The sequence below is a fragment of the Anopheles darlingi genome, chromosome 3 (assembly GCF_943734745.1).
Source record: "Anopheles darlingi chromosome 3, idAnoDarlMG_H_01, whole genome shotgun sequence".
Classification (NCBI taxonomy): Eukaryota; Metazoa; Arthropoda; class Insecta; order Diptera; family Culicidae; genus Anopheles; species Anopheles darlingi.
In genome coordinates, this window is record NC_064875.1 from 26,076,925 (window position 1) to 26,100,938 (window position 24,014).

At 46.4% G+C, this 24,014-nt stretch overlaps 1 protein-coding gene across 2 annotated transcripts in view; it reads left to right on the top strand.

The window, feature by feature from the left end:
- LOC125954271 (insulin-like growth factor-binding protein complex acid labile subunit) overlaps positions 1–24,014 on the top strand; it is a 104,139-nt gene that overhangs the window by 41,706 nt on the left and 38,419 nt on the right. For both annotated transcript variants that reach the window (XM_049684427.1, XM_049684428.1), the window contains exon 2: positions 13,356–13,528. The gene's annotated coding sequence lies outside the window, so the exon portion shown is untranslated. The remainder of the gene's footprint in view (positions 1–13,355; positions 13,529–24,014) is intronic.

The window sequence follows — 24,014 nt, forward strand, 5'->3', positions numbered from 1 at the left end:
CGTGGCCGGCTTAGGAGCAAATTTGTGGCCGTAGCACACCGGGGGTTCCGATTCCGATGCGCTCCGGCGGAGCAAACGTCGCCTTGTTTTGTCGGGAATTTGTGCGAGGATTGTTTTGGTCTTTTGGAGCTTTTGCCGAGAGATGCTTGTGCTTGTGCCGATAGCAACGGCGTAGTTGCTTATCGTTTATCACCGCAATCGCCATCATCGTCGTCGTCGTCGTCAATTGGACAACAAACAGTTTCAGGGTCAGGTGTAGGAGTCGAAAGACCCCTCGGGAGGAAATGGAAATACAGAGTTCTACGGGATCGCTTTATGCGCCTGTGATTGTTTACCAAGAAGCTTATGCTCTGAAGTGGAAAGAGTTTTGTTTATGGCTACGGAGATACTCCTATAGCATTGGAGAGCTTCGTTTCTGTACTAACCGGTGTGGACTTCAGAATCTAGTATACTTTTACCTATTTGATTCTAACGTACTTCAAGAAGTCTTTTACTCGAGAACTAGAGTTTTTGTTGTCTAATTCTTAACAGAGAAATGTCATTATTGCCTCACAACTCGAATGCTAATTTCACGACACAAACACACAATGGGCTTGTCTTGGAATGGATATCAACTCTTGACACACTTTCATCGGAAATAAACTCCAATGATTTATTCCCCTCCTCAATCCACAATACGGGTAGAGAAAAGTTGATCCTCGGTCCTGAACGGAGCTCGAGCAGCGCAACTCATCATAAGCCTGAGCATCAAAAGCGTGTAGCGGAACATTGTTAGACCTGGCCCATTAAGGTCTCGCATGGTAAGTCATGTGAATGAGATGTACGGAAACCCCTCTACACTGCTACACTTCACCTTCAACCGCACCTCAGAAGAGATGCAATCAGCTCGTTATGGTTCTTGAAAAAAAAACGCTGGCTCTGCACTTAAACCGCACACACACACACCTCCGACCAAACGACTTCTTTTGTACGGTCCTTCCAGCTAGTTCCAGCTTCGACGAGAGACGCAATTCAGTAACGTTTTCGACGTAAGAAGACGGAGGTTTGTACTCTGTACTTTGAAAATTTGTAAAGCCACACAAGAATGTCTCGTAGGCGCAGTATAGTGACTGTTGACCTGCAGGAGAGCTTACCTTCTCCAACACATACACACGTGCACACACACAAAACCTGACTTCAAAAGGCTGAGGCATGGGCTGGATCCCCTCCCGGTGTAGGTAGGTCTTCAAGTGACTCTCTCTTGTGTTTCAAGTACCCGTTCGCACCTTTCTGAGCCTCTAAGAGAGTTCCATGGTACTGGAGGATAGAATTTCAAATCATTTTTCGTTTGCTCTTACGAGGAGCATGGCAAAGCGAAAGGTAAAGTCAACCTTACGCACATCGCCAAGGACGCATATTTTCATAATGCAATTATGCTAAATCAACTACTTCGTGGCTAATTGCTTACGCACCTCACCTTTAATGGTAGTGGTAGGCACGTTAAGCGACGACTTTCGCGAGGCAACATAACGGGCCAGGTATGCATATTGCCGTTGGCTGATTGAACATTACCGCCGAAAATATTCAATTCACCCCCCACGGGGCGGCCACCCATCCAGCGCGATTGCGTCACCTTCGGCCCCGATGTCGTGACTTGTTCCAGGAATGTGCTGGATGGGGTCTTCACATATTTTGTCAATTCCAAGATTGGATTGTCAAATTTAGCATTTTATGGCATCTATGATACTTACTCACGTTTTTAACGGACCATCAAGTTGTTTAATAAATGCTGATATGTGCCATTGAAGTCAACGTTCTTACGTCTCAAGGAGCGGTAAGCTGGCTTACGTTATGCAATATTTTCAAGGAACATCTTATAAGAGTTTCTGACGCAGCATCTTATTTTATTCGGAGAAGACTTTCTCCATCAAAAATGTGAGAAAAAAATCATTACAGAGCTACGACAAGTTCCACAAAAGTTTTTCTCCCTAACAAGCAAGCTTAACTTGGCAAGTTTCTCGCGAATTTTCTTCCCTTCTCATTAGCCTTATGCAGACACGATGCAGGCTTTCATGGCGGTAACCACTGGTGTGGGGTTGTGATAGCAGCACACTCTTCAACAACAACAACAGAAAAACTTTGAATAGACGAACTGGTTAAGCTGCACTTAGTACTGTGCGGGTACGGTGCAACGATGCCTCGGAGGACTCCGGTTCGAATATTTCTTTTAAAACTTTGGTCTCGTTACACTCGCTACATTCGTTGCACACGAAATCCCCTTACGCTAATGCAGAACAAAGGTGAAAGGTGTTGATTATCGGGAGTTTCCTGTGGATCAAGTCGAGGGAGGAAGAAAAAACCCATTTTTTTGTTGTGAACTACATTAGTTAAAAGGGAAGATCAACCGAGGTCAAACGTGGCTGATACCGTGGTTTCCATTTGATGCGCTTGCGAAAGCATACTACCACCAGGAGCACTTCATTCGCACTCGCAGCAACATTCGAGCGCAATGGAATGCGAATCATTACTGGAAGCATAAAAAAATAAAAGGGGGTTCTCCCAACTCCCTAGGTGCTAGCGGATGCACCAAATTCACCAATGTGCGAAGAGCGGAATACGAATGCGAATGCGAAATCCGATTTGCGTTTTCGGTTTGGGGCGAATTGGCACCAAAACAAACAGCCCGAAAACCAGTTCGACAAAAATCAAATCGAAATCCCGTTCCCGGTCCTTCATTGAATTTCCAGCTCACCAAACCAAGCGCTTTTCTTTTTCAAGTGTGAGGACCTATAGCAGGTATGGCGACAAGGTGTAGCATTCCGGAACCATCGGTGCGGTTCATGTGATGTTGCAGCAGCAGCAGCCGAGAACCACCGTAAAGGCGTGACATTCGCAACATCCTGTGTCGATCTTTGTGTGTTTTTTTTATTTTGCGTTTCGAGGCTGTCGAGGTGCACACCATAGCTAAAAGCTAAATTCAGTCCCTATCGTCCCCCCCCGCCATCGAGTTGGTGACACGTAAAATCCGAGTATTTCGCGCTAGAGCGTAATGAATGGTGTAGATGGGGATGCACCGTGGTGTCAAATGCCAATCGATCGGATGCCCCGGCAATCGTCCATCTTTTGCTGCTTTCCACAGAGCAAGTTGGAATTCCACGATCAAAGCAAACGTTGAAAGGCGCTTTTGTGAGTATGCGTTGCTTTGATGATTTTTGGAATGGGAAACAGCGCCTCCCGATCCCGATCATTTGTTTCGCTACGTTTTGAAAATACTGTTCCCGCATACAGTTACTTAAATTTTACTAACTGTAACTCCAGGGGACTCACTTTTCATTTCCACATTAGATCGACTCTTTAGATTGCCAGATTCCGTTTCACTCTTTGCCGGTAAAAAAAGGGAAAACAACCTAGTGGGAGACGACTTCGTTCCACATTTCCCTCAGTATGCGCACCATCGGAGTGGATTCTTCTTACCGAGAACACCACCACCTCGGTGTGAGAGTGGGATGTACGAGCATAATTTCCCATAAATACAATGACTTTTATTTACACATTTGCTGCTCCAAATAACACACATCGTCGTCGTCGTTGTCGCCGTTGTTGTCGCCATCAGCATGGAATAGTAGTTTCTACTTTCCGGAATCTTCTACCATGCTCTCCTCGGGAGCCTCTTCTTATGCAGCCTCCATCTTGTTGTGTCTGTCGTCACACGCTGATCACAATGCAGCTGCTGCTGCTGCACCGCCGCTGTGTGTAGAGTCCGAGTTCGCGGTAGTTTTTGCCTTTGGTTCGCCGAAAGATTATTATTATAAATTGTATTGTTCCTCGCGCCTCTTCCTGCTGTCAGCTTGCCTTCCGGAAACAAGTGCCCTACCAGCGCAGCAGCCCCCACACGCCTTCCTGCGGCATGTTGCAATCATTTCGCTCGAAAGTAGTGCAGCCTCCCTATCTCCCCCACTCTACTTAACGCGAATCCCTGAAAGTGGGCTTGGATGTTCGGAGAACCGCACTGGCACTACATGATGCTGCTGCTGCTGCTGCGATGGAATGTCCCCGGCGAGGGTCTCAAGTGACACACTGCTCGCGGTGCGCTCTGCACTGGAATGCTGCGCTGCGTGCTGTGCTCTTGAATGTAAACAATTTTCATAACTAGCATCATAATGTCTTTTTTTTCATAATGTGCCGGTACCACCACCAACACTACATGAGCAGCAGCAGCATGAGCAGCGAAACGAGACAATCAACTCCTCAGTGAGAAGGGCTCGATGGTGTTGGTGGTGGTGGTGATGGTGGAGGCGCTGCATACATTACACACCGCACGGTTGCCGCTTAATGCGCTGACGAATGCGCGATCTGCATCGCGTTGTTGTTCCCACACTTTTACCGCACAGTCAGTGACACTCCAGTGATGGTCACTCTTGGCAGCGGGGCGGTTGATGGTGTGATGCTGATCTGTGCGGCGGTCTGATCATCATCATCGTCATTGCGACACGATGCAGATAGGCTTCTCACACGGCAAGAGGGGGGTGTCAAGTGTACTCGATCGCCAGTTGTTCTTCAAGATGTTGTGTGTGAAAGTGTGTCGCAGGATGAGTGAGTGGGTGGGTGGGTTTGTGGGAAGTAAAATGGTCCCAAACAGTGTTGCAGTGAATGATGTGGCCGTCAGCTATTTATGACACATTGCTGTGAGGGGATTTGTAATTGATTGTAATCAAGTGCATACAACTGCTCGAGTGCAACATCTGAAAGATCACAATCAGTTCAAAAAAACTATCAAGGATACAGTATTCTATTTCAGGAATACTGAGCTTACTACGTTTTTTTTGTTAATACTCTTTAGTATTTGCATGATGCACTGATCTCCAATCATACATTGAACATTAATATAAGTTCTACATCGTCGCTAAGATATCAATTTTATTTCAACTATCAGTAGCAACAAAAACTTTCAAAATCATGGATAATCACCATTTGCGTTTAGTTGAACTGTAGCTGAGGAGATTCGCTAACCATCATCATGCGAATTATAACTCGTCAAGTCTTTTGCACAGAATTTAATTCGAGAAAATCCTACAGATCAAATAAACAATCACATCTTTAATCCATGAAATGATTTCTTGTCGCCATGTAAATTGTAGGCAACAGGTTCGATTATCATTGCACTAAACCTAGATCTGGTCTATGTTATTCGGTTTGAAGGATGTAAAATCAATCTAGGCAAATGAAAGTACTTTGGTAGAATCGCAAGTAGTGGCATCAGCCCTTAATTTATTCCCTCAGTTTCATTTTCATGGGCATTTTGAATAATTTTGTTTTACTTTGGTTTAAATGGAGCACATAAACCATTAGGCATATCAAATATGCTTCTAAACAACGTCTAAATCGTATTCATTAATGTAAACATCTAACATGTGCTGTTGACAATAGTTTCATAGAAGTAAAACTAGCTGGTCTTATGGAAGTTGAATGAAGGTATTTGAAAAAATCCTTTCTTTGTGATCAACAGTTGTCCTCAAGAGAGATGGAGAAATGCAAAGTGAGTCTGTATTTGAAAATGTGACCTTAGGTATCAGGATTAGAATCCGTTTGATGTTTAGATCTCACAAAACGAATGTCTCCATAAGATCCGATACAGAACCTAATAAGTATGCTTATAATCGAAAACAATATTCAATCAACTCGTTTAAAACCATTAAAAGCACATTCAAGGAGTGCTTACGGTCCGAGTCCCCGTTTTATTCGTTGAAGTCTTTCGAATAACTACAACTCTACTTAACACAATAAACTACAATGAAAAGCAAAATGCTGGTGCGCGTTTGCCTGCCTCGACGCTGGCTCTATGGGGCCTGTCCTCCAGAATCTAATTTTGTGCACCAAAGTAAACATGTCAAGCGTTCGCGCTAACGAACCCCTTTTCCCCGAGCCTGCCACTGGCAGTCGCTGGCAGTCGCTGGCTGGCCTGCTAGCTGACAGTGAGAGGGCAAACGCCGGTCACCAAACCATTATTGCCTATTATTTGTAAGTGCTCGTACAGGAAATCGAAAAGTCAGCTCCAGACGGAATGCTGCTGCATCCTTCCGGGATGCCGGCCAGTAGTGCTGCTGCACTGGGTCACTCGGACCACCAACCCGGACCCCCCCCCCCCTACACCTCCATCAAAACCAAGAACCCTGGCTATGCTGCCCCGGGTATGCAAACGCAGCAACAGCATCAGCAGCACTGCGGTCTCACCACTTTTCACCCAAGTTAATAGCGGAAGCTGCCGAGAGAAGCTGCGGCTCCTCCGGGCTTGGCCCTTTCTTTGCAGTCCCTCGCACCCCCTGAGTTTGTTGGTTTGTCCAGAGCAAATGAGACCGGGTTTGGTTACCGAGAACCCACCCACCCACCCATTCACCCACTCAGCGGTGGTTACGGTGGAAAGCGGAGGCCAAAGCCAACCATTTCCGCGCAGCAGATTTCGGTTTGGCTCCGAGGCGGTGCCACGGAGTGCACTTTGGGTTTTGGCGAAAACACTCTGAATGCTGTGGCACGGGCCCGAGTGGCCACACCCAGCCACTACTGCAGCAGTGAGTGAGCATCGTGCATGCCCGGGCACCATGCATGGCCAAAACCAAGGAGGAACCGGAGAGAAGCACATCAAACGTTGACTTGCACTTGTATTTGTGTAGTGCAACATTCGCTTTGTTGTGCCCCACCGCACATTCCAACATCCCGTTTGCTCTGTACGGTTAATATCTGCAGCACTTGTGAGTGAGAGAGAGAGAACGCGAAGGATGGATGGAAGTTTAGGGTGACTTATTGCTCCATTGTTGCACCGTTAACGACAGGTTACGTTAATGTAATGTCGCGTTTTGCCCCACACATACACACATAAAAAGGGCGAATAAATTTTATTCAAATTTTCTTAGAATGTTTCTACATACGCATGAAATTTTTGATTAGATATCGCAACGAAACGTCCATAAATAAACAAATATGGATGTGTTTAGAAACAATTGTCATGGTGGAACGAAAATAACCTAGTTTAGCTCAATTTTTTATACTTGAATGCACAAACGGTAACATTAAAGTAGCTTTCACATCACAGGCGTTTTTTAACACGCCAGACGTGGCGTTTTTTAACGTAAAAGCTTTAATTGCTGTTCACACCGAGATTACACGAAGGTGAATCGTAAATACACGAAAAATAGCACCATATCACTACCGACACCTTATCAAATCATGATAATTTTTTCAATAGACACACAAAATAATGATTAGCGGGATTTCAACACATTTTAAAATTTTTAAGCTCTCTCCAAAAGCTCAAAAAATAACTTCAGGTACAATTTGTGAACACTGCCTTATATTAAGATGTGATACTAACGTTAAATCCGAATTGCATAAAAAAAAAGTCATAAAATGCTCGTAAAACGCGTCTGATGTGAAAGAAGCTTAAACACAGCTAACAATGATTATTTCCGCAAAATAATTTTGCATTTTTGTAAATTCTTGTATTCAACCAGCTGTCAATATCAGCTGTAGGCGTCTTAGTAAAAGTAATTCTTTTTTTTAGTTGCAATATCGAAAACTTTCTGCTTGTATCTAGAAACAATCTTCAAGGCATCAAGATAAGAACCATTTCCCAACTTTGATCTACTTTTGGAGAGGCAGTGCATCGGCAAAACCGTGATCCGACGTTGCACACACAGACACACGCGGGATAATATGCAAATGGTACTCAGCAACAGCAATCTCTATACCACCTACTACCACCCCTCATCCAAACCGTGGGTGGTGCGTTCGTGGTACTGATTTGGTTTTGGTTGCTAGCGCGTCGTCGGATCGCTGCACTTGCTTTTCAGCACATAGTTTGTTGCACAAAATTGCGGCGAGTGTTGCATCTCGCTGTTTGCACTTTAGCAGCCTCCCTCTAGAAGAGAAAGGAGGGGGGGGGGGGTGGTGAGAGTGGGCTGCTGTTGAACCACTTTCCCGAATGCAACATTCCAGCAGCGTTCGCTCTCTTGTCTTGCCAAACCGCATCTTCGTCGAGGCGCGAGTGCGAGTGTTTCTGTAACGGTTGGATGGTTGGTGTGTTGGTCGCTTACAAGGTTCACGTGCAGCGGTATCTCTACGCGCCTATGCTGCAGTCCGGGGGCCCAAAACAGGCAATCGGATGCAACGTGTGCCTTGCAACGTGCGCCTCGTGCGTGTGTCGTTCGGTTCCAAGATCCGCATAATCGCCACCGTCGCCAACGGTGCGTCGTGTGTTCCGGGTTTGTGGTTACCAATGCCCTTTAGCACTTGACTTTGTATGCTTTCGGTATGTGTGCTTTGTTTTTCTGTTTCTTGTTCCGCGATCCCGATCCGTAAGCTATTCCCAGCACAAAGCAATTGCTCCCAGAGCTTTAGCTCCAACCTCGGGATGATGATCATCCTTCCGCGAGGCAAGGCACCGAGCGCGATGATAGCCGTACTAATTGCGATGCTCAAAATGTCGGGGAGCCAGGGGCACGGGTCTACTAAATGCACCCGAGAGTAATCCGCGTTCGCGTTGCTAGACTTCCGGCATACCGCATCCGGCTATTGCGCTTATTCGATTTTCGGGAGTGCCGCACGTACCGCGGGAGGAGATGATGGTCTGGTCTGATGAGCAGCATAATTGCCAGGAAATGAGAGCGGCGCACGGGGGAAGGAGGAAGCACACCATGCCGTGCCGTGCCGTGATAAAGTGCTTAGTAGTGCTGTTGTGGGAATAGCGCTCGAGCGTTTAGCGCACGATTCACGGTGAACGGTTTTGTTAGAACAAGAGCTTCCTAGGACCCTCCCTCACTGACTGGAGGTGTAGACAGCAGCCAAGGAGCCAAGCAAACAACAAGCAAACATTCTGGAGAGCAGCAGCCCTTCAGAAGGGAGAGCATACGATGCGATGAAACAATGATATGTTGCTTCAATGTTGGTTTTTTGCAGTGTTGCTCATTTCAAAACACAATCCATAGAAATGACTTGGGAAAAGATCTGTTTGTATGGAAAAAATGTGCTTTTTTTTGTTAAATTCAACTCCCGGCTGTCGATGACCCGAGCTGCGCGTCGTGCTCCGGGCGGTCATTCACTTAAAGTCGGGACGGAATTCCGTTTGCTTACTTTGTATTTTCTTCCACAAATAAAACATATTTTGCCAATTAATCGGCGCGAACGCACGCGGCCACGCCAGAACTCGGGGAAGCATATTTCTGGTTGAGTAAATATGCTCGTTAAAAAATCGGTGCCCCCCTTGCTTCCCTTCGCTACATTCCAATTTGGGTTCCCAAAGGTAAATGTACTTAACTAGCGGATTCCCAATAACCGGGAAAAAAGGAAAGCAGAGGAAAAAGAAAAACTTGCGCGTACGTTTGGTTCAATGGACGGTAGAATCGTATCAAATAATAATTGGAAATCGTTGGTACGACCTTGCCCCATCCTTCGTCCTCGCGCAACCGAGATGCGCACTCGGTACCCAGAACGTTTTTTTTATGGTATGACAGACCTTCGCGCGTTCTACATGCTCGCCATCCTTCACATACTTTGACGAAGTAAACATTATGCTATCAGTAATCACACACACACATCCTTGTCTAGCCCCCTAGCCACTACTGTCTGGCAACGAGCTTCATTTTCGCATCCTTCTTTTTACACAATCGCTCCATCCTCGATCGTTCGTACCGTTTCCCATTTCCCAGAACTCGCAAACCGATTCGTCGGTGAAATTGAAATATACATTCAATTTTGCTGCGAATTTCGGACTCCATAGCAATGGGGCAGAAGAAGGGGTGGTGCAGTAGGAGAAGGATGCTGGGTGAAGAGCAAACGGTTCGGTAATATGTTTGACGGGAAATTATTATTTGCCCTGCACGAAATTGAACTTTGACGATGGTGCCAAAGACCCCGAGCGACCAAGGAACGAACCATGAGCTGCCCCGGCACCATAAGTCAGACATCGACGAAGCATTTCATGTGTGTCCGGGGGGTTTGCTCGGTGGGTTTGGATATGATCTCTTCCCCGAGAGTGGTCGGTTCATGGTGGAAAATTACGACGACGACGACGACGACGACGACGACGACGACGACGACGGCGAGGATTGCTTTTCTACGCGTGGAAGGACTTCCACGTACCGTCGCAAGAGTTGGAGGTTCTCGATTAGGGATGCTTGCATGATGGGGTTTTTTTTTCGTGTTGCGTTATAAGCTGTAAAGGAATTTAAATGATCAAAGTGTTACTATTAGACGCATGCTTTAATGGTGGCGAACTTTTTTGGCAAACTTAATCTTTTGAATCGAGCAAATGCATTTCAAATTCAAGTATTTTCTTCGGGAAGCTACTATATAGTGCGATGATTCAGGCAGCAGTCGCTTTCTTTTGAGGAGTATCATGAATCATAGTTCGCCTAATCTTTTTTCCCGAATTTTAATCATATAATGTGTCAATTAAACCACATGGTTTAGCGCTGTAATAGTTGGAATAGCACCCGTCATTCGTTTAGCATAATCTAGTTTTTACGGATATTTGTTTTCAGTGCCATTATAGAGGGAAAGTTCAGTTCAATATTAAGGAATACAGTTTTGGAAGCTTAGACTGATCGTTAACTACTTTTTTGGCAACCGTTCAATCAACCGTTAATGGAAAAATTAAAGTGTTGATGTTTTTTCGTCCATTTCTGTTTTATAAGCTGGGAGATGTTCTTTTTCAGATGCTTTTTCGTTGCAAACAGATTTCAATGCTTGCAAATGCAAATTACTTTTATTTTTTTACGTCAGCGTTCCTTATTTTGTCTCGTTAAATCAACAAAATTTTCAGAGGTATTTCAGCTAAAACTGAAACATTTGCAAGAGAAGATAACGTTTCATTTGGCAAAACTTTTATTGAAATGATCCTAGAATTATAGAAACGAATTCATACAAAATGATAGAACAGCAATTGCTGAAAAAAATTCAATATATTAGATGTTAAACAAGTCGTTTGGTACAATATACTGCAACAACTGCTCCTAAAAGTTTGACTTTTAAAGTACGCATTGTTACAAAGTCATCTGACGCACATTTTGTTTTTTGATGCCGTCTGCTTTCTATATATTTCCGAATTGCTTCAGGCTCTAACAACATTAATCGTATTCTGTTTGACATATGCACACGCCGGCACGAACGCCGCTGCCATTTGCATCTTCAAAATGCAAAACCCATCTTCCCTTACCGGGAGAAAACCCGTTGAGAACGGTGTGCATCTAACGCACAAGGAGCCCTACAATGCCCCACGATCACGAGGTGTTGGACGCATACTATTCTTCACAACATTAGATGTAAGAAACACGGTGTTCTATGCGAGCACATTCCACACATCGTCGCACACCACAGAGACCACCTACCGACCCAGTCCAGGCCAGGCCAGGCCTGCCAATTTCTGCCAATTTGTTGGCTCCTTTGTTTTCAATTAGCATAAACAAATTGTACACCACCTCTCGACTCGATGACACCCCGCGTGGAGAAGAGGACTCGGGACCTAACGCTATGCTATGCTGCGCACAATGGAGCACACATATTGCTAGCCAGTGCAGGAACAGCACCAGCAGCAGCACAGGACCTACCCCAATCAAGACCGTCGCATATTGTCCCTAGTTTCTTCCTTTAATGGGCAGGTCCTGCTGCTGCTGCTGCTGCTGCTGCTCCTGCTGTTGACTATTTGCCGAGCGTCAAGATTTATATCGTGTGTCTGGTTTGGAATCGCATTAAAATTTATTGACCATCGGCCACCACCATCATCATAACGAAGGCGCATCGCCAGCGCAACGCAGCGCAGCGTGATCGTAGTGTGTCCCGCCGCACCACCGGGGCATTGCTTAGAGGCTCGGTTGGTGGTTTTCGGACCTGGCCGGCGAGCAACATCATCGCTGTCGTCCGCTATCACTTTCATGCAATCGATTTATGGGACGCGTGGTACGGGGAGCCACAGCCAGGAACGGAGGAAGAAGACAGACAGAAGTGCGCCGAGAAGTGTATAAATATTCCGATGGCCTGGCACTGATTGCACACCGGCACCGGCCACGAGGCAGCCCAGCGAGGTGTCTGACCGGACAGAGCCGAGAGGACCGGATATGGTATTGTTGCAAGCTCGCTTCTCGCGCGATCTTATTTGTTGTAGAACCACCACCGGGGAGAGTCCCGGGCCGTAATATGAGGTTGCTGCTAGAAAAAGAGCCCGGCCAAGATCGTCGACTCGTCGACTACCTCTGTAATGGATGCTCCAGAATGAAGGCTCTACAATCGATCCGGTCCAATCCCGGACCGATTGGTGAACCGGTTCCCAGGTAGCGAACTGAACGTTTTTTTTACTTCTTTCCCCGTGTTCTGGCCTGGACTTTGGCTTGGTGTACGGGATTGTAAAATGTAACATCGTGCTCTCGGGGTGATGTTGGCCGCGGATATGGCCTCATCCACGAACACATCGGAGATCAACACGAGCGAGAGAGGCGAAGGCGAAGAGGGCTTTGGAAATTGTAAATTGCACCTTCAAGGTCCATCTCGCGGTCCTGTGGCGTTCCTGTTCCTGTCGTTTGCACCTCTCACTCTCTTGCTGTCTCTCCCCTTCTACCGATCCGCCTTACTGCTGCCACGGATCGCTGCAAACACCTTGTTCGGTGAATCGATAAATTTATGCTTAAATAATACATTTATTCCAGTCACCGTTTAAACCGTCCGTTGCGTCCGTTCTACCTCCTCTGCTGCTGCTGCTGCTGCTGCCGCTGCTGGTGGTGGTGCGAAGGTGCTAAGGTTCTTTTCCACCAACCGTGTTTTTTTGCGCCGCTGGTTCAAGAAGTCCGGCCGGCCGGTTGTGTATCTTGGTCGGTCGATCGGCTAGCAGATAGGAGCAGGAGAAGGTGGTGGCGCGTACAAAAACTAACAAACGACCGCGCGAGAACCAACCGTTCCGGGGCTGGGCAGGGGGTGTGGCCCGCGGAAGGGCCGCGAACTCAACTCTCCTTTCCCCCTTTCAGCGCTCTTCTCGACAGATGATCCCACGGGACGATAACAACACCCTGGGCCCCGGTGTGTTGGATTCGCTCCGTTCCTCTTGGTTGCATCCACATTTTTTGTGTGTTTTGTGTGTGTGTGTAAGCCGCGGCCACAAGGTGTGTGTGTGTGCGGGAGAGAATCATTGATACCCGGGGGTTACTAACAGTCTTCAAATCTCGTGAGTTCCGTTTTATGATTTTGAAAACATTTTTCTCATTTTTCCGTTCAAAATACTCCAGAACTTGAACTTATAAAGTTCTTCTGTAACATTGCCAGTATTCGTTGGATTGTCTAGACTTTGTTAAACTAACAAAACGTATTTCTCCTTCTCTGCTTCCACGTTTATTCCTCAGGTCTAATTGCAACATAATGGATAAACACGCGGCGGCGACCTATCAATGACCCTAGCACGGCGCTGTATGTGACATCGCTAGCTATCAGAGATCGTTTGCAAAGAGCAAAAGGATGAGAAACAGTGCGCGCGTTTCCGATCGCTTCGCACGATAATATAGAGGAAAAAAAACAGGTAAGGAATGTTAATATCATGCCACTGCCACTGCACAACCTGGGATGCCTCTGTTCGGATCCCTTGGATTGGTTCTCGGGGCAGATCGAAGAAAGCAATCCAGCGTGGAAGTGCTCTCCATTTCCGTCTTCTCCGTCTTCTGCTTGGTTGGGTTGGTGTCACAGAATTTGCATCAGCACGCCTGGTTCATTGAACCGACCTCCTCCCCTCTTGGGGACTAGTTGGGGCAGAGATGGGGAATATCCAATTATGCTTCTACTAAGCCCCCGTAAGGGGTGTTGGAAACCATAGTTGGAGGAATGTTTTACGACGACTCGGCCACTCGGCCACGGATTCTTCCTGAAGATGATATCAATGGAGCTCTTCAGTGACGCCTACGCCCTAGGTTCTTGTCACCAGCACCAGATGAGGTCGTCGAGTTGGCTCGTTGGCTTAGTTTCGATGGTCAAATAATTTACATCCTCACATCAATATTCACACATAATTAATTGCCCATGAACGAGGCGATCATCCGGCTGGTGGATGGTGGTGGTACTCGGGCACACCAGTGTCCGGAATCCATGGGAGAAGATGATAGGTCCAGAGAACCCGAAGAAGAAAGCCCGTGTAGTCTGTCCTGTCGCCTCGGCCTAGGCCCAGGTCTAGTCTCCTTGGCGTGGTTATCGATTACTATACGGTCCCCACCTCGTCAGCTCGTCTTTTTCGTCCCACCCAATCATTTGCCAAAAATGGTTGAGATGTTCATCTCCTCTCAAAAAAAAAAAAAACACCAACGGCCATAGACATGGTGCCCATCACCATTGAGCCCTCTTGCGTGGGCCTCATCGAGTGTTATGCGGGGGCCTATGGCTTCATAAATAAACATTCACCAAAAATTCAACATCGCATCTTCCGCGCGATTGTCGACGGGTTTCCTTCTTCTCGCTCTGGCGCTGCGTCTCGTGGCGCGAGGTCGTCGCTTCTGATAGCCTCTAGTCACTCCAACGCGAACGAAAGCCGTTGTTGTGCGGGGTTTAAGGAGAAGAAGCGCGCCACCAAAAAAACACCTCAACCTGATCCCAGACCCAGAACCGAAAACGCGAACTATCGGCCGACTATCGACCATCGCCAACGACATTCGACATCGAAGCTCTTCCTGCGTCGCCACGCCGCTCACCGTGATCCGTGCAGCCGGTGTGGCTGCATCGGTTTAATCCAATAAGTGACTGTTTTCGGCGATAGGGGAATTACGGGTCGTAAAACACAGCTTTACGATATGGTGGCTACGTTTGGCTATCAGTCGAAGGCCGACTGTGGCCTGGCGAGGCAGGACGAGGATTCCTGGGGCGTTGGGCGCTCTCTCTCTCTCCCTACACCCGGTGATCACCTTCTTCAAATGTGGCTCCCCGCTGAGAAGAGGTTCAACTTCATTAGCTCGATAGAAGATTGGTGTCTTGGTGTGCAAGTCGCGTGAAGAATCTTCGTCTTCAAAGCTCAACTTCCAAATGTTTCGTTTGGTGAACTTAAATTTGACGGAATGTTCCCAAAACTTTTAAACGTCATGGAACTGATCAAATTTGAGTGGCAAGCAATAGATTTCAAGTGTTCCAATATCCACGTATTGCACTTTAAACAGCTGCGATACTCAAGCTTTGTAGCCCCCCGAAATGCAGTCAGCGACAAGTGACAGCAACGGATTGGGAGCGCGTGCTATCAAATTAAGTTGCTGCACAGGTCTTCGACATTCAAACTGGCATTGAACTCTCAACGGTTTCAAGTGCTCCAACACGTTGTTGTGATCGCATTATGTCAATATGCAAATCCTCGAAGCAATACACTCACTCTCCAATGTCATCGATCCGAGACGTGCCAAGATTATGGAATGGCTGTTGTTGATGTCCAACTGTGCTGCAAGTGGAATTCCTGAAAAGACATTCTAGACTGACTACAGTGCTTCCTACAGTGCACGCTGTTCCTATGCTGGTTTATTGAAAGTGTCACAGGTGACGTCAAATGGTGATGACTACGTCATTAAATGTATTTTATATCTGTTTACACCTGTTTCTCGCGCACTCGATTCATTTGTTGCTTTCGTGTGGTCGATATTAAATAACGTGGCGTGGAATGTAAATAGAGCAAGCAGCAAATAGATGCACACATCCCCAGCAGCTCTCTTCCTTTTGCCTGATCTGACGTAAGGCACGTCGCTCATTATAGATAGTCATCCTAGCACCAGAGTAATTGCAGTTTTAGCACAAAAGAAACGTAGCGCAAACGAGCTGCTGGCTGGAAAATCTCGAAATGAAGTTGTGATAATACTGCCAGCAAAATGGCGGCGTTGCAGCGTAGAACACTTTGCGGTTACGCTAGTGTCGGGGGATTAAAATAAATAAATAAACCCTAAACATGGCCGAGTGCAGCTTGAGCGTGAATGAGTGAGTGAATGGGGAAAGGGCATTCTGCATTCATACGTAAACAAGTGCTCACCAGCAAAGTTGCAACCGGCCAGCCAGCCAGCCAGCCAGCTAGCCAGGGCACTGCGCTGCCCATTAAAACTCATTAGATGCATAATAGTGAGATGCGGATCACGGAACAAAGCAGAGCAGCAGACCGGGTGCAACGAGCAACATAGGGAGGGCATCCTTTCACTCCAACACGCTTCTACCATTTGTGCTCAACATGTTGCTCAACAAACGTTTGCAGAGAAGACAGATTCTCCCCGTCCTTCTACCAGCTCTTTTGCGCGTCCATTCATTAACGCCTGCCAACAGCTGCAATCTGCAATGGAGTAGGGCACGGCGAAGGATGCTGCGTTGTTGTGCCTGCCTGCCGACTGGTTGTTCCTGACCGGGAGTCACCTTTTCGCTAAACACGGAGATCTCCCACACCACCACCAGCACAACACCTGCGGACAAAACGAGACCCGAGGGATTTATGCTTTGGTTGCAGAGCTGATGACCGTGGTTGGAATCGGGGATTTATGCTGCAATGCAATGCGAGCCAGTGATGAAAATGGTAAAACAAATAATGCCGGTACCGGGGACCGATGGTGTCGTCGCATTTTATCTTGATGTACACATAGAGACGTTGTGTATGTGTGCTACATTGGTCTGTCGCGCCGGTAGCTGTATGTTTTTCGATATATCGTGACCACCGATCAGACAGGTGATCACTGATCAGACCTTCGGAACGGGGCCGGTTGGCCTAATCATGTCACGCAGCACACACACACACTTGACGACACCGCAGAGAACCATTTGTCGCGTCAAGGGGGGATCGAATTCGATTTATCGATTCCACCTGCGATGCTGTTGCATATGCAAATTCCGAAGTACGAGGTGGATGACCTTGGGGGTGTGTACGGACGAAATGAATCGCTTTAAAGTATTTTCTTCATCATCAGTACCGATTGTTTATGTCATTGCTATCTAAAGCCCATCCTCCGAATGTTATCATATTTTGTATGTTATGTTCGGTTCGCAGTTCACAGAACCACGCTCTCGATGTCTCCATTTGTAGTTTCTGTAGTCGCTATTTTACCGTTTCTGCTGTTGCTGCTGCTAATGCTGAACCAAGAACCAAGGGAAAGCAAACATAAAACGTGCGGAAAAATGGATTTCTGATCCCGAGACACACATACAACCGGAGATCGTTGTGTCGCGCGGAGCATTAGCGGAGAGGAAGTGGCAGCATTTTATAAACAAACTGCTTCTCGCTCGCTCTATGTGTACGGTGTCTGGGCCAGACCCGACCAGTGTCTAGTTCGCTAGAGCTTCTTGCTTCATTTCATGCTGACGAGCGCATACAGAGCACAACAGTTGAGTGCAGATGGGGTTACGGGTTGCGAAACGGTTGTGGCCAACAAGAAAACAGCATTAAAATGCTGCCTTTATTTATGTATAATGCTTGGTCTCGTCTCTAGCATGGCTGCTAGAGGAAGGGAGATTTCAGTTTACTCTCTCTCTCTATCTCTCTCTCCTTGCCACTTCCTCTTTGCTCTCCCTCGGATGCTCGATATCGTTCGCACCGTCCTCCGATAGATGGATATTCTTTTTTTTCCAGATCAGACTTTGCAATCCCGTCGATCGTGGCCATCGCAGCCGCAGAAATGGCTGATTCTATAAAACTTTTGTTTATGGTTCAGTCGCGTCGCTTCTTCTTCTCCTCCTGCATTTACTTTTTTTGGTTCTCTTCTGTTTGCGAAAACGGAGCTCGCGCGGTGTAAATCAGACCTCGCGCTCTGAGGCCGACCGGCTCACGCTCAGCTGGAGATCGGTCCCGGGGACACAAGATTTACGAGCCGCGCGCTGTGCCGCACAGAAATGCCACAACTTCCCAGCCGCAGCAGCGATCGGCAGCATCTTGCGTCAGGCCGTCGTCGTCGTCGTCGTTCGACAACCGACACGCGGACACGATTGCAGCATCCAGCGGCCGGTTGTTAGCCCGTTGTGGTTACGGCAAAACATGGAATTCAGATCAATAATTTTGTCGTGTTTTTTGCCCTCGGGGTGGCGGAACCGAAGACTTTAGGGGGTTTAGGGGTGGTGGACACACCTTGGGAGTCTGGGCGTGTGCTGCTGCAGGTGGTCAAAAAGTGTAGACCCGAATGTGTGCTGTTTGAGGTTGCCATTCGCTTAATTTATGGCAATAAAGTGACTCAAAACTGCCAATACAAGACCGTTCAAGGTGGACGGGAGGAGTTAGAAGATTTCCATTAGTATTGGCAAACGACGGCGGTGGTATGATTTGTGAAGGGGATTTATGATGGCGGGGAGTGTCGCTGCGTGTGGTGCTAGCGATGTGTTGGATATGTTGATTCGATTTTCACTTCCTTTGCTTTACCCGAGGAGTAGACTTCGATTCGTCGAGAAGTGCTTCAGGTTGTTCAAATAGGACACTAGTTCATCGGTCCATTTAAATTCGAAGTCATTGCTGCTACTGGATACTAATACTTGCCATCTACAGTATGCAAAAGGTGTATCCACCCTTGCCAGAAATGGATCTTTTTGGTAGATTTTTCATTGACAATCTCGATATTCCTTAACTTTTGCTTTAGTTTTTATTCTACTTCATTTTTCAATTGACGTTTTCCAAAAAGATCCTCAAAAACCAAAGCTTCGTTAAAAAACACTCGAGTAATTGTCGCCTGTTCAAGATGTTGATAGAGCCTTTTCTAAATGAGTCAATTGTCTAGAACCTTTGGTGTATAGTTTCATTATTTTTTGGCGTTAAAATCATCGATAAAGTCTCAAAACTTGCAGTTGTGATCAAAGAAGTGAAGTGTATCGTTGGGAAGGGAAGGGAAGAAAAGACGAACAATTTATTATTTTGAATTGAAAATTCTCTAGTTACTTCATACAAGCTGAACATAAGCTTCAGGCACGCACTCTAGAAAGCTGCAGATTCAACGGAAGCATAAAATATAGTATTGTACTGTTGAATATGTTTAAAAACGCACATTTTTGCCATTGGACATTCCTCGATCATCGAAAATTTGATCGACTTTAAATAGTAAATTCAATTAATTGTAAAGAACAATTAGAAAAAAAATCTCTGGAATTGTGGTAGAATTGATACAAAATTGAAGGGAATTTATTATTGCAAGCGATGGAGGTGATGTGTAACATTAAACAAGACAAACATGAAGGTGTGGATATACTTTTTTTGCCCATTTGAAGGTCCCAATACGGACTTTTCGGACTGCAATGTTACTTCTGCAATCTGGGGGAAAAAAATCGAAAAATTCACGATATTCCTTCACCAGCAGATGCATCGTCCACTGTGCGATGTTACGACGCCGCTAGTCTTTACTTCCACTTAACGCGCTCCCTCGAACCCGTGCCCATGTAACCGACACTCAAGCCCGTAGCCCCTGGCGGCCCTCCCCCCAAAAGCCCACCCAAAGAAAACCCCGGCTATTTCTTTGCGCCCGCGGTCATGGAAGTCGCATTAACATGATCCGATACGATATGCTTTAAATGCACTTACTGCAGATGTGTTGTCTGATGGCCAGCCATCGCCTCGGGCACCACGGGCCTCACTCATGGGAAACGCTTTGAGCTCCGGCACCCTGTAGAAAGGGGTGCTCCGTGTGCTGGTGCTTTGCTTTCTGCGATCTGGATCAACCGTATCTGCAGCACCATAGCAACGGCCTCCGGCACGCTGTTGCTATGCTACCTTGCTGGCAGGTGTGAATGCAAAACGAAAGAAATGCTGCATTTTTAATGTGAAGTATGCTGACCGTTGTTTACCGGTTTACGCGCCCAAGTGGTGCAAGTGTGCTGTCTAGTATACGTGCTACTGTCACTGTCGTCGATAGGCCATTGGAAGCATTGGATTTTACAACAAAAACAAGGAACTGAATGCTCTCGGTCCTCGGTTCTCAAGCTGTGGATAGCGATCATGGTGACCAGATCAAGGCAAGGGACCTGCAAAATGGTCTCTAAGCCCATATATGTAGAGAGTCGATGGTGCATATGAAATGAAACGTTGTGTTGGGTTTGGGTAGGGGGATTTCCGTTCGTCCGTCGCGATATGTGACACACAGACAGTAAATGGTGGATATATCGGTCAGTAAGAGAACGACGTAACACCATGGGCGATTACAGAATAGCACCACCGTGGCATTGCAAGGTCCAACAGCTGCTGCTGCTGCTGCTGCTACAACGTGGTGACCACTTCCTTAGCCTGCATTTAATCATTCCCGGACGAATGAGCCCATTTTTAAGCGATTCCCTCTCACTCTATCTCTCTCTGTCGGTGAGGCGGACGGACACATGCCCGGCGAGCGCAAAATAATTGCATTCACTCCCGGTGTATAACATCCGGCCGCGCACTGCACTGCACGCTGCACTCTGCACACTCTGGAGGGATCGAGAGGAGTGACGCTTCGATAAACATCTACAGCAACGCGCCCATTCCACGGATCAGGTATTAGAGAGCCGGGCAACGGTGTCTGCTTGTTCGCTGCCATCACCATCTGGAGCTATCTGCGGTGCTGCAACGCTACAAATGCAACGCTGAATGCAATTTCTAGCTTCGCGCAAAGTGTTAGCGAGGATGTTGGTATTCGCTTGTGTGTGTGTGTGTGTGCTCTTCGCCACCATCACCGGCCGCGTGGTGCTCGCTTTTGCATTTTTACTGGCTGCAACTGGACACCTCACCAGCGGGTTCTGTACTTTATGCACTTTATGCTGCATAAAGAGGTGGCATAGTTCTCGCTTCGTTTTTTTTGGCATTTACGTTGCTCCTTTTCCTGTTGCACTAAAAACCGTTTCACGCCACGTTTAATCATAACCGTTTCCTCCCAAGTGGGTGGGGGAGAGGGTGTACCACAAAACAACAAAGTGACATAAACACACACACACGTGTTGGTGCATAATAAAAATGGCGCTGGCGGTGCTGCTGCTGCTGCCTCAGCATAAAAAAAAAGAGACAGAAGGTGGTGGTGGTGTCACGGACGCCACACGGTGACAAAAGATCATTCTGGAGGGAAGGTGACGCGCCTGCCCGATAGTGTGTCGTCTGTCTGTGACATCGTTTGTTGGTTTTTGGTGTGTTGTAGTAGTGGTCATCCATTGCCCGGGAGTTGACGCCTGGTTTGACTTCAGCATTGTGCCCACGGGTGCCGTAGTCGGAATCGTCCTGAATGTTTATGTAACTTGCAACTGCAACTTGGTTGCAACTGCACCGTGGCCGTGGCTTTTTTCTACATGTTTTTGTAAGCTGCTAGTAGCTGGCTGCTTGTCTGATTTCCCAAAAAGCACGTTTTTACGTGCTCACTCGCACTACTGGGGTATGTGTTGTGTGACAGCAGGGAAAGAAGGAACACAATGGATGAAAACAATACCCGGAATTCACCCAAACCATGATTTGGCCAATGGAGTTCTCGCAGGGGAGGGCGTTTGTTATGTAATTGTAACAATTCTGGGAAGTTCGGTTCGGTTTGTTGGTAAACGTTGCGTGATGCGTTATTTCGTTAAATGAATAAACGGCGCGTTTTGATTTTCAGGGGATTTGTTTTTGTAATTTATCCTATACATATACGTTCAGAATGTGTTTCAAAAAGGATGATCTGAATCTGTTGTGGATACCTTTGGTTTTTTCATTTGACGTGTTGTTATTCAAACAGAAAGGAATAAGCAGAACTCTGCCTCGTAACGATTGGGTAATAATTAATTCCTGGTAAAAATACGAACCAGCGTATAATGCCTTTAAATTGCTGCAATAGATCAATATTTCATAGTCTCTATCCGTGCTTCCAGTAGAATACGACGCAGACTCATTAGAAGTGGGCATCAATGTTGGTCCTTTAATTAAGGGACATCAAACATTAAACAGAAATATATTTAAAGACATGAAAGCGTACTCTATGTTGCTCGAAGCCCTTTTTCTACATGAAAAGGTCGTGCATTTCATTCGTCACAAATTCCTTGCAGTCCAAGACAAACCTCATAAACTATGCACCACAAGAGCTGCAAGAGAGCTCAATTTCCTCGCCATTATCCTGTGCAGTCCCGACATGCTGCACAACTAAAGACTCAGAAAGAACGAGAGAGAGAGAAAGAAATGTGCACATTGCATAAGCGCCCATCATCAATTTGTGGCATGTTCGCCTTGATGGCGACCCCCTCGTGCCGCAAGCGAGTAGTCGCGATTCGATTACCACCATCGACAACGCAAGCAACACACTGTTTTCGCGCACTCAAGAACAACAATCATCTCGATGTGCGCGCTGACACGCCACCTATCACCCCCGGGGGGCGCTGGCTATGCAAAAGGTGTGCCGTACTTTTCCATCGGTGGTGGACTGTGAAATTATTTGCAAGAAAAATTATCACCTTTTGCGCCAAGGGGTTGGCGTGCGAGAACATCTCGCGCGCGCGCACGTTATGATGGTTATGATTGTAGCACCAGCAAATCACGGAATTGTGCCACGAGGATGGATGGATGGATGAAGAACTTGTCGATGGTTTTGCGGACTCTTCACTTCTCCAGCAGTTTCTCCAGCGCTTTTTTTTCCTGCTGCCAGATGCCAACGGGAGATGATCGGTGGTGTCAGTGATCGCTTAACCAGACCGGCACCCGCCGCCGTGGGGATTATATCATTTGTGATTTCCCCGATGAGATTAAAGCTCGTACGATGGCCCGCGGTGGTGCTGATGGTGGGTTAAGTGAGATGTTCTTACGCCTCGTAAACGTGTGCGCTACATTGTTGAAGGGGTTCTGGTGGTGATTTCTCCCAACACAACCAACCGTTCTCCGGATCCCGGTCATGATTTTGATCTTCTGTGGTCAGAGCCACAGCCACTGGGCTGTGATCCCTTAAATTACTTGCGCAAAGAACTCGTGGATAATGGCGAAAGGGAAAAGGAAATGAGCTAATCATCACAATTCGCAACATTGTTCGCCACCTCCGGGTCCAGATGACACACTGCTGGTGTATAAAAAGAGGTAGAGAGAGGCAGGGATGAAAGAGAGTGTGAAGAGATGCTCTACATCTCGGTTACGGGTGCAGAGAAACGATGAATCATCGTTGTGCAAAGTAGTTGTGCTGTTGGTGCTGAGGGTGATTGGGGTTTAATTTAATTTTATGCATGTTTCTGCTTCTGTGCCTCTCGCTGGCCTCCGCATGGTGACCGGTGGGACTGTTTTTGATTAAATTTTCTTTGTCCGGATGGCACACTGCAGGTCGTACGTTCTTTAAAACCCACGTGTTCCCCGCGAGTCTTTCTAGTTGCTTTACTTTGTTCGAGGTTAAAGTTTGATTAAATCAGAATTTGGAATCATAAAACGTTGTATCTCTAAGTATCAGAAAGGAATAGATCTCTTTTCTTTATCAAAATGGCTTTTTGTTGGTTTTTAGCAAAAATAAGTTTCAAAAGTGCTGCTTTATGGTTTTGTCTCCCAGTATTTGGACACTTACTGGTCTTTTTTTATCATCAATCGTTTCATGTCTGTAGCAAGTTTCATTTATAATTTTAGAACTCTCTGTTCTAATAATGATCTCAATTTATAAGAGGCATAAAAATACACTTTATCTAAATAAACTTACACTTCACTAAATCCTTGCTATGAATCTTTCGAGCAATGTTTGGCTATTAAATTTCACTTCAATGTCATACTTGGATGCTTGCTTCCGGATACTCGAGATATTATTTTTTTGAGTTTTCTGCGTTGTCTGCACAGTTCTCAACATTTGAACTTCACACACTGTACTGTATCTAAAAAACTGAAAACAATGATTCCCGTTTCTGAATAATTCAAGCATCAGTATTGCTAAACTAGATTATAATAAATTCTATAGACGTTGTATGCTTATTAATCCATTCCATATTCCTATGCAAAGCATTTCCCCATCAAACAAACAAACGATTTATGATTGTATTACCCATTAGCCGATGATTTCATTCAATTACTGCTCACTAACAACAAAACTTCCTGTTCATAAAGCACAAAAGTTAAACATCAAACATTTGATTAATCCGTATTTTCATCCCCTTTCTCT